Raw genomic sequence first — 19,101 nt, 5'->3', positions numbered from 1 at the left:
CTTGATAAGTTTAAATACTGTAGTGGCAATTATGATTTACATGGAGGACATATTGCATGATTTGGCCTTGGGTTCATTCTGAGCTGTTCCCATGGTCTGGAGATTAGGTATACTTGCTTCCAAATTGTCCATTTCGAAGACTGTAATATTCTCATGCACATTCATTTATGTCTTTGTAGAAGGATAGCAAGTCATTCAGTCTAGGATCCCCATATAGGTCAAGCTGCCCCAGCTTTCTGTAAGCCTGGAGCATGACTACTGTTGAATCACTTACTCCATTGAGTGATTAATTGTCTTTTGGCTGCGTTTTTGGTAATCCCATGGGTATAATAATAAGAAAAACAGATTTGGTATAAGAGCAGTTTCAGAAATGGATCAATTTTCATAAAAACAACCATTCCTTTTCTGCAGTAGAAGTTAGCAGAAAGTCTGCTTAATCTGTATCCAGCCTGCTCTGTGTTTTAGGGAGAGAAGCAAATCCACACAGTTAGCAAACTAGAAGATGCGGGGGGGGGGGGGGGGGAGGAATTGCCTTGCTATAAAGAGAGAAAAGCATCTGTCTATACTTGCTTGATTGTGGTTTGTGCTTAATTAATCTTTTTGATGGACTCAAGAAAATTAAACCAGAGCTCTGCCAAATTTTGATATATTTTTATTTCCATTGCAGTGCTTATTTTATAATGTGCATGTAAGCTATCTTTATTTCACATAAAGAATAAAAATGTAATATATCTTGAGTGATTTTTCTTTTGACTTGAGCAGTACTGAAAAGGAGAAAAGGCCTCATTTTCTAACTGCTTATCTAGAAATTGCAATCAAACAGTAGTGTTATACATTGAACTTTGATTGAGGAATAAGTCCCAAGGAAATCATATAAGACTTTGAAACAGAACTGCATTGACTGGCTTGTAATCTGCTTTTTAGGACGGAAGGAAGAATAGCAATAGCAATAGCAATAGCACTTAGGCTTATATACCGCTTCACAGTGCTTTACAGCCCTTTCTAAGTGGTTTATAGAGTCAGTATATTGCCCCCAACAATCTGGGTCCTCATTTTACCAACCTCAGAAGGATGGAAGGCTGAGTCCACCTTGAGCTGGTCAGGATTAAAGGAATCGAACTCTTGGCAAAGTGAGCAGAGTTAGCCTGCAATACTGCATTCTAAACACTGTACCACCACAGAAAAGGGAAAGCACTGGAGACTTTCCTGAACGGTTATCCTGAATGAATGCCCTCAACAAAAACTAAACAAAACTTTCATCCTGGTGGCTCTAAAAGACTTAGAAGAACTTCTTCTTCAAATCAGAAGTAACCATTCCACCAAGATGAGTTAGGTTGGTTGTGGATCTGGCTGTCAGATTAAGTTGTTGCTTTCTGGTTGTGGGATCCATTTTCTGGAGAAATTAGATGAACTTCCCGTAGAAGGGTTGAGCAGTTATGCAGCATCTCCAGAACATATCTGTTCATCCAGCATTAACACTCTGCTTCCAAGCAGTTGTCTAATATCTCCGTTATTTATTTTTATATTGCTAATTATACACTTAAACAGAGCTTTTACAATTATTGTCCTTGCTATACCAGTATTTTATTTTTACTCTGTATACAACCCTGGGCTTTTTTAGCTGCAGCAACAACAACAACAACAACAACAACAACAACAACAACAACAACAACTATTCTTAGCTGCCTTGAAACCAGGTTGATGCCACTGGGCACAAGTGAAGGGCACAGTTTTGAGATAGTTGCATTGGAACTTGTTAGATAATGCCACCCTTACATGCTGTTGCACTAATACCACATAGCTCCACACAGCATTTTACTGTTGACTTAATCTGCATCTATTTTCCTAGGCTCTGCGTTACTTAAGACTTTGCATTCTGTTTAACTTCAAGCTCTATATTATTATGGTTGTTTTTCTGTATACATAGTCAGCATTTATAGAACTGGTTTAACATGAAGGGCAATCCCTCTCCCCACCCCCATCCCTGGTGGAAAAACAACAACGCACAAACACATAACAGTCACACACTGGCCCTTTTCTGTCTGAAACCGGAGAGTGTTACATGGGGCTAAATTAGAGAGCTTGGTCTACTGTGGTTTTTTTCCCCCCTCCCTTCCCGTTTCCTACAGCTCATGCTTTCAGAAGGCCCCGTGCATTGTTCTTTCTTGCGCTTCACAGCTGCCAGCATCTTTAACTTGTGGCTGACATAAATGCTGCAGCTGGTCGGTCCATTCTTTGTTGCTTGCAAAGGTTCGTGGGGCAAAGCTTGGTAATTCTAACTGAAACATCCATCAACAGAAAGTTCAAAACTACTGAACAGATCATTGTACATTTGTCAGTTTGGCCTAACCCTCCCCTTTCTTTCTGTAAATAGCTTGTTTTGAGAGCCTGAAGAGAATCTCTTTACAAATTAAAGCTTGGCTTTAATTAATTGATAGTGTTACAGCATTCTGTGTTTGCCTGGACAAAACATTTATTATTGGAAAGGATTATTTCAGCCATCTTTTATTAACACGTCATGAATGAAAGTTGTAATAGGATTACATCCCCTTCAATTTCTACTTATTATACCAAGTATAAATTTAGTGCAAAGTGTGGCCTAATATGAATCCTTTCAAAGTGACTTTCTTCCCAAAGCAAATTTTTGGTGGATCAAATTATCCAGTGCTTTTTTTGTAAAAGAAAAAGGTGCCGGAACTCACACATGTCATACAACCTGCCTTGCCTACCCTACAAGGTTCCATCCAAAAAAGGTGCTGGAACTCCATTCTAAGCGTTCTATGACAAAAAAAGCCCTGAAATTATCCAAATTGCAATCAGGCCACGGGCATTCTAATCTATATCAGCGCAAGATCAAGTCATAGGGACTTCATTGAAAAATTGCCCTTCTGGATTGGAGGCAAATGGATGGGCCATTGAACTCCATTATATGTCCATTTACAGCCCATCAGCAGAGATGGACAAAAACAAATGATGGCTGCAATAAACTGAGTAATAAACTATTATCATCTCTCTCTCTCTCTCTCTCTCTCTCTCTCTCTCTCTCTCTCTCTCTCTCTCTCTCTCTCTCTCTCTCTCTCTCTCTCTCTCTCTCTCTCTCTCTCTCTCTCTCTCTCTCTCTTCAGACAAATGTTTTCCAATCTCTTCTTAAAAACCTCCAGTGTTGGAGCACCCATAACTTATGGAGGCAAGATGTTCCACTGGTTAATTGTTCTGTTATGACATTTCTCCTTAGTTCTAGGTTGCTTCTCTTCTTGAGTAGTTTTCATCCATTGGTTCTTCTTCTGTCTTCAGGTGCTTTGGAGAATAGATGACCTTCTCCTTCTTTGTGGCAGCCTCTTAGATATTGGAGCACTGCTATCATGTCACACACACACACACAGTCCTTCTTTCCATTAAACTAAACATACCCAATTCCTGCAACCATTCTTCATATGTTTTAGCTACCAGTCCCCTAATCATCTTTGTTGCTCTTCTCTGTGCTCTGTGCTCTTTCTAACATTTTTTTATATCATGATAGTATAAACTGGATTCGATATTCCAAATGTGATCTTATCACAGCATTATAAGGTGATATTAACACTTCCATAATATTGATTCTATCCCTCTGTTAATGCAGCCTAGGGCTATGTTGGCTTTTTTTTTTTGATCCAATAGCACATGGCTGGGTCATATTTATAAGTGATTGTTCATTAGGACTCCTAGATCTCTCTCACAGTTACTACTATTGAGCCAGATACCACATATTCTATACCTTTTTCTTGCCTAAATTAGAACCTTGCTTTTCTCACTATTGTTAGATAGCGTCCAGTTTGTCAAGATCCTTCTGTATCCTAAGCCTGTCTTCTGGAGTGTTGGCTATTCCTGCCAGCTTGGTGTCATCTGCAAATTTGATGAGTTCCCCTTCTATCCCCTTGTCTAAATCATTGTTGAAGACATTGAAGAGTACTGGGCCTAAGACAGGGCCTTGGCGTACCCACTCCATGTAGATGCAATTTCATTAGGACCACACCTTGAGTGCAGTTGGTCAGCCAGTTACAAATCCATCTGGTGGTGATGCTGTCTATCCCACATTTTTCTATCTTATCCATATTGGTTGTGGTCTACTTTGTCAAATCCTTTACTGAAGTCCAAGAAAATTATATTCATAGCATTTCGCTGCTCCACTAAGTTTGTCATTGGTGCATTACGTCTGTCACTATAATAACCAATTAGGGCACTGTTCAACTATTATTTTTGGCAGAAATGTGCAACCTGAGGCTCCAAAGACCTTGGGAAACTAAAATTTCTAATATTGACCAAGGAGGAAAATTCTTAAATGCATGCCCAGATGAGAATCTAATTATAAGGCTATTGAAATCTAGTTAAATTAACATGAGCATAAAATTAGTTCAAAGGAGTTATTGGTCTTACCCACTACTTGTGGACCATGGCATGGCATTGCACTCAAAGGACAAGTGTAGTCCTCCATTCGGAAAAAGTTGTAGAGTCCAATTTTAAAGTGTGTAAAGTGAGTACACAAGTAGGCCTGAACCAGGTGATGGCTATTCTTTATAGATGCTGGTATTATTTTATTTATTTATTTATTTTATTAAATTTATATACCGCCCTTTCCCGAAGGACTCAGGGCGGTTTACAGGGCATTTAAAACAACCAATACAAAAGTTAAAAACAAATTTAAAAAAAGATTAAATCATCCCTAGAATTAAAAACCCCAGTTAAAAATTCTCAGCCTGGGCCGGAGAGCTCAAAGACCCAGGTTTTCAGGTCCCGGCGAAATGTGCAGAGGTCGGGGGCAGTCCTCAGCTCCACGGGCAGCTGGTTCCAGAGGGCAGGCGCACCCACAGAGAAGGCCCTTCCCCTGGGTGTTATCCGCCGACAATCTTTTATCGGCGGCACCCTGAGAAGACCCTCCCTGTGGGAGCGCACTGGACAAAGGGAGCTTGATGCCGGCAGCAGGTGTTCCCTCAGATATCCCGGACCCAAGCCATTCAGGGCTTTATAGGTCATTGCTCGTATGCACATCACAGAATGATAGAATTAGAAGATATCTTAGAAGTTATTAGTGCAATTCCCTGCTCAATGTACAGTCCACTAGAACATCTCTGACAGATGACCACGTAGCCTCTGTTTTAAAACCTCCAGCAAAGGAGATCATCATGTGGCAGCCTTTTCACAGTTGGTGCAGTTAGGATGTTTCTCCTGAATTTAAGTTGAATAAACATTCTTGTAATATTTATCTATATGTTTTGGTCCTATCTTCTGGGACAATAGAGAATAAATTCATTCTCTCTTCTATGTCAGAATCCTTCATTTATTTAAAGTCTGTTTTCATAACTCCCCTCATTTTTCTTTCCTGTAGGCTAAACATACCCAGATCCTTTTAACAATTCCTCACAGGATTGGGTTCCAGACCTCCCACAAAGGAGAGTGGCCCTCCTTTGAACTTGCTCCAATTTATCATTATCATTTTTAACTCTGGGCCTAGAACTAGACTCAGTATTGAAAGTGAGGTCTGACCACAGTACAGTAAAGTAGAACAATTACTTCCTAAGATAAAGACTCTGCTTCTGTTAATGTGAATAATAGTGTTTGTCTTTTCAGTAGCAGTATCATGCTGTTGGCCGATAATTTAATTTGCAGTTAACAAGGATGCTCAGATCCTTTTCATGTGTATTATTGTCTAGATAGGTCTCCCCCATCTTATACTTACCTTTTTTCTTATCCAAAATATAGAACTTCAAATCTCTCCTTGTTTAATTCTACCCTGTTCATTTCATTCCCTGTTTTAGGTTTGCCTAAATTTTTTAACATTTTTCCTTTAAAGATTAGTAAAGTTTTTTTAATTTTGTGTCATCTACAGGCTTTGCAAACATGTCCTCTGAACTCCCATATCACACTCAATGATAAAAATATTGAATAGCACAGGGCCAGAACCAAATCCCGTGGCATTTCACTGAATGATTCCCTTGAAGGTGAAGTGGTGCCATTAACAAGTACTCTTGAATGTGGCAATTGGGATTCCAACTAATAACCTCGTCTAACCCATATTTTAACTTTTAAATAAGGAAAATATCATTGAGAGACTTTTTTGGAAGCTTTCCTGATGTCCAGGTCTATGGACATCAAATGCCTATGAAATTTTCCCAGTCTGCTAAGGATGGGACCGTACCATAGTGCTAGATTGTGAAGGAGCTAATCAGTGACAACCCATTGATTGTAAAATGTTGATTTCTTCTCTCCCTGCCCTGATCTTCATATTCTTTCATACACTTATGAAAACTGCAATTGTGTTCTGTAAAGCGCTGGTTCTGTGAATCCAGCCAGGATAGTTTCTTTTTGTTTAGTATGTGGTATGAACCCATCCAACCCTGTTCAGTGAAACCATGCTTCATATAGACTGGGAAGGCAGCTAATAACTACGGTATTCAGAATTCCCCACAGATCTGACTGTGAGGAACTTAGTCTCCCATGCCCAAGACTGCAACCACAGGAGACACTACATCAAGCTTAAGTAGATGTAGCTATGAGACATATTTTGGGGAACTCCTGAGTCACTTCACATATTGTGGACTACAGAGAGACTAAATTTAATTTTAGATTATAAAAATGTTTATTTGAAAGCAATAAGATGTGGAAAAGCACAAGATTCTAAATATACTTGGAAAATTTGAAGTAAATAGATTCCAAATGGTGCTGAAAAACTCATAGAGATACAAGTTTCCAGATGGGAATATGTGTGTGATATAGGAAAAACAGTAATTTTGGCTTCATCTCAGTATTCTCCAAAGGGACAGTTAAACTCATCAAAGAATAGTTCAGTGAGGCCTTTTGCATGTTAACTAATGCAACAGATTAATTACAATGATTATTGCTACTATGAGTCTTAGACTTAGTCTTAGTTTAAATAAAATGATATTTTTACATGGAAACATCAGCTGAACAAAGTTTAAAAATCAGTAATAACTTTAGAAGAACTTAGCAACAAAGCTTTCAGTTGTTGCGTTTAAGTGAAATCCCTGATATATTTCTCTAATGTCACTTCCTGGAAAGTAAGCACATTAAGCAAGAGCTATAGGAATTACAATGACTTCATTTGCTTCTCAAAACTCATGAAATATCCATTTCAGTAGAGAAATCAAATCCATTCCATTCAGTCTCAATCAGCATTCATTTCTACGTATCCTATTTCTGTATTACTTTGCAATATTGTGGAAAGCATAAATGTACAATGTGGCATTTCTTTTTAATTGTTCCTCTGAACGTTTATGCACATTTTGTCCTAAGCTATGCAATGTTATACATTTTATTCTAGTTCAGTGACAACCCATGTAGGCACAAGTTGATGGCTATGGCAGTATAAAGCCCTTCCTGTTTTTACATGCGTTGCATGTGCAACACATGTAAAACAGGCTCAGGGCTGGTTACAGTTGCATTTTCTCTTTAATCATCCCAATTTCTAGACACCCCAGTTGTGCTTTCTTTCCTCTTAGTTGAGAGTTGCATTACAGAATCTGGAGAAATACAAAAAGGAAAGGACAGTATTACTCTGAACTTCATTTTACTGGTAACTTTAACAAAACAGAATAATAGAGTTGGAAGGGACCTTGGAGGTTTTCCAGTCCAACCCCATGCTCAGGCTACCATTTCAGACAAATGGTTGTCCAATGTCTTCTTAAAAGCTTCCACTGTTGGAGCAGCCACAACTTCTGGAGACAAGCCATTCCATAGATGAATTGTTATAACTGTCAGGAAATTTCTCTTTGATTCTGGTTTGGTTCTCTCCTTGATTAGTTTGCATCCATTTCATAATTTCCATCCATTCCATTCAACTATAAGTTGATTGATCCATTCACCTAACAGCATAGTCTAATTTCAATCATTAAGCAATTTTCCCCAGTTGACTATGCCGGCATCAACTCTTCAACTTAGGACAGACTAGGAAAGTAGTCATGTAGGCTAATATTACTTATTATAGGAATATAATAACAGAATTTTGCCAAGCCTGAATGCCCGTCACCCTTTCTTCCTTTAATCATTGTAAGAAAGAAGGAGGGACCTGTTTGAGATGTTTACTTAGGTTATAGTTTTGCTCTAGATTTTGTTTTTTTTAATCCGACCACCATCTTTGTAGTAGTTCTTCTTCTTCCTATTTCTTAAGGTTATTCATTCTTCCTATTACATCTGGCTAGGAATTCTGGGAATTATAGTCTTTGTATGCTATGGGTATAGAGAAAGGCCTCCTACTGTAGTATTATTTTCATTACACACTGCCCAAAGGGATTACTTGGGAAAACACATTACTGTGTAATAAATTGTAATTGAAAATAATGTTTGTTTTTGGCTGTTAAATTGATCATATGATTGAGCACCCTTTCTCTCTGTTTTTTTCCCATCCACATATGAAAATAGACCTCAAAATTGTAAATTTATAAACAGAACAGGTCTCCTAGCTTTTCACTCATAGAATTGTTTTCCACATTCCACTACAACATGGTGGAATGTTTCTTACATGTTTACTGCTGAATAAGGTACAATTGGCTGGATTCACATGTCGCACAAAGCCAAAACACTAGCCTTCTAAGCTAAAACACAATCAACCATACTTTAGCACAGTGTGATATTCAAATCAGGCCGCATATTATTTATTTGTTTAGGAAACATACATACATGTTTGAAATAATTGTAATAATTGTACAAAAATAATTGTAGTAAGGAAGAGGCTAATGCAGAAAACTGAATTAGCCATTGTTATTAAGAAGTATCCTTCAGGGACACATAAACAATGTCCATTTCCCATCCAAAGGAATGGAATGCAGAAGTAGACAATCATACAGCTGTAAGTTTTCATACATCATTGTCAGTTCTTGGAATTACATATGTTTGGAGGGCAACCAGCACTAAAGGCTTCTACTCACACTCATATAACCACTTGCTAGGAAAGCTGTGATTTCTAAATTGTCTTCAAGGGCTACTCTATACACAAATCTATTGTTATTAGTTCTAGGGACTGGACGTCAGGATTTCAGAGGGCTACTCTACAAAAAAGAAAATGCAATATCCAACATTGTGTGGGCATGATATATACAAATCATGATGCATATGCATACAATATATACTAGGCATGTATGATATGTATGCATATAAACCAGGCCACCATGATTTTTTTCCCCAATATGTTTTGCACAGTGTTTGATCTCAGATGGTCTGTTTGCTAGACAAAAATGGAGAAAGGATAAAGGGGCTATGAAAAAAAAGAGTATGGGATGTATCCAAGTTCTTGGAGCTTAATCTTTGGGCGAAGGCCCAGCAATGTGCCTGGATTTCCAACATCTGCAGCACAGACATCCCTTCATTTCTACACTAAGATAACTTTATCAGCCTTATCCTCCCACTGTCCTATAATGCAAAAACAAGGGGACACTATCAGGGAAAAGGAAGTGATGCTACAAAATTAAAGATAACTCAGGAAGGCAATCCTGTGATACAGGATAAGGAGCTCACAAAAGTATATTTCCAAATATATACTATATTAACAAAGAGGGCAAAAGAGTAAACATACAAGAAGTACAAGAATAAAAATCCTAATGTAGGATGTAAACTATTTTCAAAAATCACAGTAAAAATTCCATGACGAACAGTTAAAATTGAGGACAAACTGTACTCTTAAAAGAGCTTAACTCTTAAAAGAACTCCACAGGTTAGATATGAGCATAACAGTATTTGATCTCCAATGTAGTACTTACACTAAAAATATTAGTAATTTATGGATTAAAAATTCTAAATTCCTTACGAAGTAATTTTTTTTTACTAGAAATCATCTCTCCCAACTAAAACTTACAAATGAGATATTCATATACAATTCCAAACAAATAGATGGAAATTTTTAAGGGGTATAATGAAAACATACATAAACAAAATAATGCTATCTAGAAATTAAGAACTATTTGTGTAAAAGTTGAAAGCAATATGAAAATCAGATATAACAGTCTCTCTGTCTATAGATTTATAATTATTTAGCTGACAAAAAAGAGATTTTTTTTGCAACTCAGATCTAGTAGCCCCAAGGAATTTAGCATTCCACATGAAAGTTGGATCTGCTGCCTGTCATTTAAGTCTCTTTTCTTTAACAGAATTTTTTTTCCATTGGAACAGCATATAACCCTTAATAAATGCCTTATAAAACTCTTCTGTCTGGTACTGAAATAACTAGATTCACATGGGATGCTCAGCTACAATGTGGCTTGTTTCATTTTGGCCTAGGGTAATATGTAAATGAACATAGCCATTGTGATTAGTAAACAACAGCATTGCATTTGTATCAAGATATAATGGTTTGTGAATTAACTTATGATTAAAATAAAGTCTTGCATTCTGTGATATGTGAACTTATCCACTGCATAATTTTATCCCCTTGAATCTTTGGTCTTCAGCCATAGATAGATCTGGGCACAAGCTGCCGCCATTTAAAGTACTACCTCTGATTCATAATTTCTGAAGTATTTAACTAAAGCAGCAGAAGATTGAGGATGGAATCACAGTGGAGAATTACTAGCCACTACAAAGCCAGGCTGGAATGCCCAACAAGACCGCAAGCGGGTCCAGAGTTCTTGTGCTTTTGATTACACTCTCCACAGTAATGTTAACTTGTAGGAGACTAATGAATATTCAGTCCTGTGTTAAATTAAAACATATGCCCATAACTCTCGCTATGTTGAAAGGATGCTATAGAGTCAGAATGAAAGTTAGAGAAAGGGAATAAGGGTATACAACATTATGCAGGTGGAGAAAGTAAATATTTAAAATTAACAATTTTTTACATAAGAGCTGGATAACACATTTTTCACCTTCCTCTTGACTTGTAGGGACTCACAGCTCTTTTTATCACTGTAAACACAACTAGTAAATAAATTATAGATACCTAAGAAGAGACAGTTCAACTACTGCTGGCATTTTCTTAATCCTAAACCTAATTTATGAGAAAATTAGAACAAAGGGGGAGGGGGACAACAACTAAAGGGTATGTAGGCTTTTTTTATGGTCTAAGATAGGATACACAAATCAGTAGACATTGAACTTGTTTTACCACGGGATGTTACAAGGGCAATATGTTTCTGTGTTGCTCTTCTGTTTTGATTATTGATATTTCAGTATTTGATATTGCTGTTCTGAGCTACCTAAAACTCTGTGGAGCATAATGTTTAAATAAAAATAAACATTGATTCAATAAACATTGGAAGTCAGGCAGACCTTCTTTGAACCCAACCCAGATAGAATAGAATAGAGCTGGAAGGGACCTTGGAGGTCTTCTAGTCCAGCCCCCTGCTCAAGCAGGAGGACCATCTCACACAGGTGATTGTCCAGTCTCTTTTTAAAACCTTCCAGTGATGGAGTGCCCACAATTTCTGGGGGTAAGCTGTTCCACTGGTGGTGGTGGTGGTGGTTGTTCCACTTTCTCGTTGTTTTGTTTCTTAGGCAAACTGCTGATAAGACTTATCCACTACAAGTCTTATCCTATCCCATTCAGAAGTTCCATCACAAAATGGACAAGAGATGTAGAAGCCTCACAAAGTGGTAGCTCTGAGTCTCCTGATGCCCCTTGATAGCCTTTGAATTGAGCTTTACTGTAAACATGGCCATTTGCAATAGCTCCCCTTCTTTTGGCAACTATAATGTATAGGCAGTCACCCGAACAAGAGAAAAGAATGAAACCAGCTGAAAATCTTCTAAGACAGGGGTAGGCAACCTTGGCTCTTTGATGACTCATGGATGTCAACTCCCAGAATTCCTGAGCCAGCTATGTTGGCTCAGGTTTTCTGGGAGTTGAAGTCCATGAGTCATAAAGGAGCCAAGGTTGCCCACCCCTGCTCTAAGACAAAGGTGATGAAATGACTTTCTACTTGACTTCAGAGATACACCAGTCTGGTTTCTAAAGCCTCCTTCTCTTCATCACTCTTTCATGTTGGCTGGGCTACAATCCAGTATGTCTCTGCGTGTTGCTTAACAAACTCAAGCTGTAGTTTCCAAGCAGATAAAATGTATGCTAATTAACAGGTTGAAGGAAAATGTGATCTTGTTGCTGAGAAATGTTCAGAGAAGCTGGAAACACTTAGCTGCAAAAATGACATGTAGCGAAATAATCAATAATTTGCTTAAGAAACCCACATCTGTTTTTCCTCGCTACAAACAGGGATTAATAGGCTGTCAGAGGCAGGCAGTGGTAACACGTTGCACTCAGAGAAACAAAAAAAGCCTAAATGGCAGGAAGTTGGCTTGTTTTCATAGTACAAGCATTTACATTGGCTGCCAACCAGAAAAGGTCATGAAATTAAATTGGTTTGCAGGCTGCATTTTCAAACATAGTTTGAAAGAAACAAACACTATTTTGCATTTTTTTATATTTATAAATGGAAAAGGCATGGGTGGGTTAGAAACACAAGGTTATTCTGTCCCACCTAGATCATTGTGACTTGGTAATATCTATAAGATCAGCCATTGCAGAAAAAGTATCTTAGGAATTATTAACATATTAACAACAAGAAAAAAAGTCAAGGAAACTGTAGGTCCACTAAAGAGAGAAGATGGCAAGGAAATAACAGGCAACAGGGAGAAAGCAGAGCTGCTTAACTCATACTTTGCATCAGTCCTCACACAAAAAGAAACTATAGCCCAACAAACCAAAAAAAAAACACTGCAAAAGACTAGCTAGAAACAAAAATTAAAATAAGCAAGAAAATGGTAAGAGAACACCTATCCAACCTTGACGAATATAAAACATCGGAACCCGACAGATTACATCCCAGAGTTCTGAAGGAGCTGGCAGATGTTATCTTAGAACCATTGCACCACATCTTCCAAAAATCCTGGAGCACCGGGGCAATACCTGAGGATTGGAAAAGGGCTGATGTGGTTTCCATCTTCAAGAAAGAGAAGAAAAAAAAACAGGCTACAGATCAATCAGTCTAACATCAATACCTGGAAGATCCTGGAAAAGATAATCAAAAAACAGATCTGTGAACAACTAGAAGCAAAGAAAGTTATAAGTAGTAGACAGCACGGGTTTGTTAAAAACAGATCATGCTAAACCAACCTTATTTCATTGTTCGATAAAGTGACTAAACTAATAGACCAGAGAAATACTGTGGACGTAGTATACTTAGACTTCAGCAAGGCATTTGATAAAGTAGACCACAACCTATTCCTTGGTAAGCTAGAAAAAGGTGGAATAGACAACTTCACTACCAGATGGATCTGTAGCTGGCTGGCAAACCATACTCAATGAGTAGTCTTCAATGGCACTACATCCACATGGAGAGAAGTAAGCAGTGGGGTACCACAAGGTTCTGTCTTAGGCCCAATACTCTTCAATATCTTCATAAATGACTTACATGAGGGAATTGAAGGGGAATTCATCAAATTTGCACATGACACCAAACTGTCAGGAAAAGCCAACACCCCAGAAGACAAACTCAGGATCCAAAAAGATCTTGACAAACTTGAACAATAGGCCCTGTCCAACAAAATGAGTTTCAATGTGGAGAAAAGCAAAGTTTTACAATTATGCAGGGAAAATCAAAGGTACAAGTACAGACTGGGCAAGACCTGGCTTAAAAACAGTAACTGTGAGAGGGACCTTGGAATCCTAGTGGATGATCACTTGACCATGAGCCAACGCAGCAGCCAAAAAAGCTAATACAGTCCTGGGTTGTATAAACAAAGGCATAGAATCAAGATCGCGAGAAGTATTAGTATCGCTTTATAAAACCCTAGCAACACCACACCTGGAATAATGCAGCCAATTTTGGTCACCATATCAGAAAAAAAGATGTTGAGAGTTTGGAAAAAATTCAGAGAAGAGCAACTAAGATGATCCAAGACCTGGAAACTAAAACATACGAAGAACAGCTGCAGGACTTGAGTCTTGCTAGTCTAAAGAAAAGAAGAAATAGGGGAGACATGGTAGCAGTAGTCCAGTATTTGAGGGGCGGCCACAAAGAAGAGGGGGTCACATTATTCACCAAAGCACCAGAGGGCAGGACAAGAAACAATGGTTGGAAACTGAACAAAGAGAGAAGCAACCTGGAATTAAGGAGAAACTTCCTAACAGTGAGGACAATTAACCAGTGGAACAGCTTGCCTCCAGAAATCGTGGGCGCTCCATCACTGGAGATTTTTTAAGAAGAGGCTTGACAGTCACTTGTCTGAAATATTATAGGTTCTCCTGCTTAAGCAAGGTCCCTTCCAGCTCTATTCTATTCTAAATTAAACAATGCTGCAGTATAAGAATATGGATTAACAAAATATGAACTGATCTATCAGTGTTTTAGGAGAAAAAAAATTTATGGAGTAGATGAAATTCTAAATGGAATTTGGAGTGGTTGTTACATGTAAAATTAAGATGCTGTCATAAAGCCTCATTCTAAAAAAACATTTAATTGGAAATCAGAGTACAGTTTAATTGTAAATAAGAAAACGAATATATGTGCAGGGATGATTGCAGAAATATGCTTTTTCACTGCCATCACTACACCCTATTGAAAAGGCTGGTTCAAATGATGATTGGTAACAAGTGCAGAATCTGGTCCAAACTTGTATCAAAATACATTTTTAAATAAAATTTTAATATTATTAAACTTCCCCCTTCAAAAATATTTTTGGATGGTTACTTCAGTATTGTTCACTGTTTATGAGCCATTGGTCTTGGGCTTAAATTGATTTTCATGACATTAGTAGTAGTAGTAGCCAACTTTGACACACAATGATGTCATTGCATGCTGTGTACTTAAAACTTCATTGGCTAGTTTAATTTTAAGTAATGTAGGGAGCACATGAAAACAATGGCTACCTCAAAGGTTAAGATGAAAAGATATTTTGGGGGAATAATATTCTGCTCAACACCATTATTTATTTGAGGGGGGGGGAAATAAGTAGAAGAATATTCGGCATAAATATAATAACTTTGGAAAAAAATGAACTCAGAAGTTGTGTTTAGGAATGAGTTATTTGTCCATGGCATTTTTTGTTTCAGATGAAGTGCTCTGTGTGTGGTGAGGGGAATCTTATATTTATAGTAACTAAAGAAACATACAAAGACAGTTTGGATACACAAAAGGCTATGACTAATACTTTTTTTAGTTCCTAATTCTTATTTAAAATAAACTGAACGTATTATACCAGAGACTCTAGAAACAGAGCAACACCTACCGTTGGTACTTCCCGAAAAGTTCTGCATGAGTTGTTGGATAACCAAATGCTCACACGTAACATGTTCATGCTTTGTGTCAGCCATTTTGTGTCCTTCCACAAAGTCCCATTATTCTTGATTCTGAGTGACCGTGCAGCAGCCACCACATGACATTAACACTCCTCTCCTAGCCATTGTTTATATGAGTATTTTGTGAAGCCAAGGCTGCCACATTTCTTGGAGACTTAAAAATATTTCTCTTTATTTCCAGAGACAACATGACAGGCTTTGCTCCAATTCAGTATCAAGTTCCACTGACACAACTCTGAATTTGGATGTGAAGTTCCAGCACCCAGACAGAGCAGAGAATGTGTAGAATAAGACGAGGTCTGCTCCCAGGTTGACGTAACCCATACCTATCGATGTATGCCTTCTAATAAACACTAAGTCATTAACAATACAGGTAGATCTCAACTTACAATCACAATTGAGTCCAAAATGTTGCTATGCAAGGCAGTTGTTAAGTGACTCATGCTCCACTTATCACCTTTTTACCATGTTTGTTAAGTGAATCACTACAGTTGTTAAATGAATCAGGTGGTCGGCAAGCGAATTTGGCTTCTCCAATTGACTTTGCTTCTCAGAAGCTCCCTAAGAAGGTTGCAAATGACCATCCCAGGACCCTGGGATGCTGCAACATGCCAGTTGCCACATTTGATCACGTCACTGTGGGGATGCTGCAATGGTCATATGTTCAAGGACCAGCACTATTGTAACTTTGAATGGTCATTAAACAAATGGTTATAAGTCAAGGATTACCTTTAGTGTTTCTTGTATCAAAACTTAAAATGAAATCCTAAGCATACTTAATAAGACTGATTTCCAAAGGACTTACAAGTTAGCAGACACTGAAGTGGGTTGTTTTAAAATACTTTTTAAAAAGAAATAATCCAGAGATTTCAGCAAAAACTATGAAGTTAGCCTTGAGTCCTGTAAATACAAAGAATTTAGGATAAAACAAGACAAAATGTGACCCACTGAGCTTCGTATCAAGACTATTTTCCTACCAGATTCCCCGATGTCTTCAACATGGCAGAGCTTCTAATTTTTAAAAGTTCTTAAAAATGCAGGGAGCTATTCAACAATGTACCTGCCTTGAAAATAGTCCATGTTCAATCGATTCGCAAGGTCAAACAGGAGTTGGCCATGGGAAATGTTTTGTGACATTTTGTATTGCATCATAATACAAAATTGCATCATGATTTATGATGATTTTTGTATCATAAAATGTTTTATAAAGTTTGCTGAATTTCAATTTCACAGAAGTTATGGGTCCCAGATTTTGGATTCTGTAAATTAGCCCATTTGAGATATCTTAGTGTAAAATGTTTCATCCACGATGGACCCAGTTAAAGGTTACAGACACAAAAGTGTTAGTAGTATATAGATAGGCTTCACCCAGTGGTAGGATTCAGCCAGTTCACACCACTTCGGCAGAACTGGTACCTAATTTTTTGTTGCCCAGGCCCAGAATGGACTTCTGGAAGCAGCATCCACACAGACAATCTGTTGTTCATGTTTGAATCCCACCGCTGCCTTCACCTTTCTGGCATTCTTGCCCTCAGGTCCAGATTTTATCTATATAGGATAAGAGAAGGGGGGTTGTTTTGCTTTTTTGTTTTGTTTTAATCTTTCTTTGCACATTCGGAAGTTTGAAAAACCAAAAGACAAGAATTAAATGGCCCCATTGAGTCCATGGACATATTAACCTATAAAGTTCATTTCTGAACACGCAAATCACATCTGATTTTGCCGGTAGTGAAGATTGTATAACCATATATGCTACATTCCTAGGATATGGCTACCTTGTGTATCTCTTTTTTTTTCTTCCAGCTAACTGGAGTTCTCCACTCGGTAGAAAACAAAATTGGCTATACTCCCAAGGCGAACATTTTACATCTGCTTGTTGAAAGTTACTCCTCCTTCCACTTAGGTGATAAATTATATGTATTTTGGGGTCTGCTTTCTCAAAGCATTCTTTCTTTCATTCCAGAGAAGGAGGCCTTTGGTCAGACATTCAGATTCTTAACAGAGACAGCTCTGCTGTTCCTTGATCGAGATACTGGGCTTTGCATAATTTCCCCAGCCATCTGCTTGCTCTCATTTTTTATTACTGACTTAAGTTCAGGAAAGGAGCAACATATCACTCACTTCAAAATAGGCTCTCCCCCAGAATCTGAATCTATATATAAAAAAAACGCTGATGCATTTTTATTACCATTTTTGTACTGCTCTTCTAATCTTTCTTTCGATCTCCAGTTATTAGAAGCCTATGATGAAGGCAGCTGTTGAAGAAGCAATTGTCTTTCTGTAAACGAAATTGTGCTTTAGGAGATCCCAGTTTCTATCATCAGGAAGCTAATTAAATTATGGTTTGTGTGTGTGTGTGTGTGTGTCTGCAGGTGCTTAGAAGAATATGTTTTGTTTGTCTTTCAAAAAAAATCTTACATTCCCACACATACCCAAAGTATTTTGTAGGCTGATCATATTGCAACAGGGCTTGACATACTCTGGGAAGCTCTAAGAGAAATTATGATAGGTGAGAGTGTAATTAAATTAATTAATTCAAGCTTAATTCAATATTATATTTTTAAAAAACCTGAAACTACTTAGGTGTCTAAATAGCAGACATTCCTTGTTTGTACACAAGATGTGAGAAAATAAAAATATTTATCCAGCTTAATGCATGCTAGTTTATCAACAAGTCACCGGCCACATATAAAACCAGAACCTGGTCCAAACACTTCCAAAAATCAGATCAGTGTTTCTTAATTTTGGCAGCTTTTAAAACTATTTTAATACTGCATATTTAGATTTGCCTGGCTGAGGAATTCTGGGAGTTGAAGTCCACAAGTCATAAAAGTGCTGAATTTGAAGACCCCTGCTATAAGGTAAAAACATACATGATCTTTCAGATCTACTTTTCTCAGGATTACATCTTTCTGCATTAGTGTGTGTCATATAACGGCTTATGAACACAGCAGCTTTTACACTGAAATGCAAGTGCAACTGAAGTATAATTAAGTGTAATTAAAAAATAGCAAAGGAAAGAAAAAAATATGTCACTGGTGCGTTGTTGTTTTTCTTTTCACATTTTGCATCTGGCCCAAGGAATTTTTATTTTTATTTTTCAAGACAGAGTTCCAATGCTGCAGAAAAATATACTTAAGAAACTGAAGATTAGAGCTAAGCACAGCTGGAGCTGTGTTTGACACCAGTAGAAGTAGTGTACCAATCTCATTAATAGAATTAATGAAAGAGAGAGGGGGTATCATACAAAAATACCTCCCCTGTTCTCAGTAAACTATTTTAACAACCAACGTTATGCTGCCAGAAAAAAATGGACATGCGCTGGAAGCTAAATTTTCCCTGAAGATTTTGAATAGAAAATCGAAATTGTGGATAAACCATTTGGTAGCATGCTAAAAGTTCATAGAGATATTTCAAAACGCATTATATACTCAAACAATATCTTGCTTTAGCTATCCCATTCCAGTCTTCGCATTTTGTTTAAACTGTCCACAATACTGACAAAAACCATCTGGAATTAGCAACTGTATCCTCAGAAGAAATCTTTACTACAGGAATGGAAGTATAAAAGCTTTTTGCCATTCTTGGATTCTGCCAGATTTAATATTCCAAAATGAATTTGAAAGCGACCCACTAAAATCAAAGTCTAGCTAGCATTAATTTTCCAACTGCGTAACCTAGTGGTAATTTTTTTAAAAAACAACCCAAAACACCCTTATACAGGAAAAATTTCTGGGATATAAGCCTATGTCTGGCGCATTTGTGTTAATGAATGAAAGAAAGGTGATTTGTATTATTAAAAATGGTTATTAAAACTATTTATCTTA

This window comes from Vipera berus, assembly GCF_964194415.1.
Source record: "Vipera berus genome assembly, chromosome: 2".
Taxonomy (NCBI): Eukaryota; Metazoa; Chordata; class Lepidosauria; order Squamata; family Viperidae; genus Vipera; species Vipera berus.
This window is presented reverse-complemented; position numbering follows the sequence as displayed.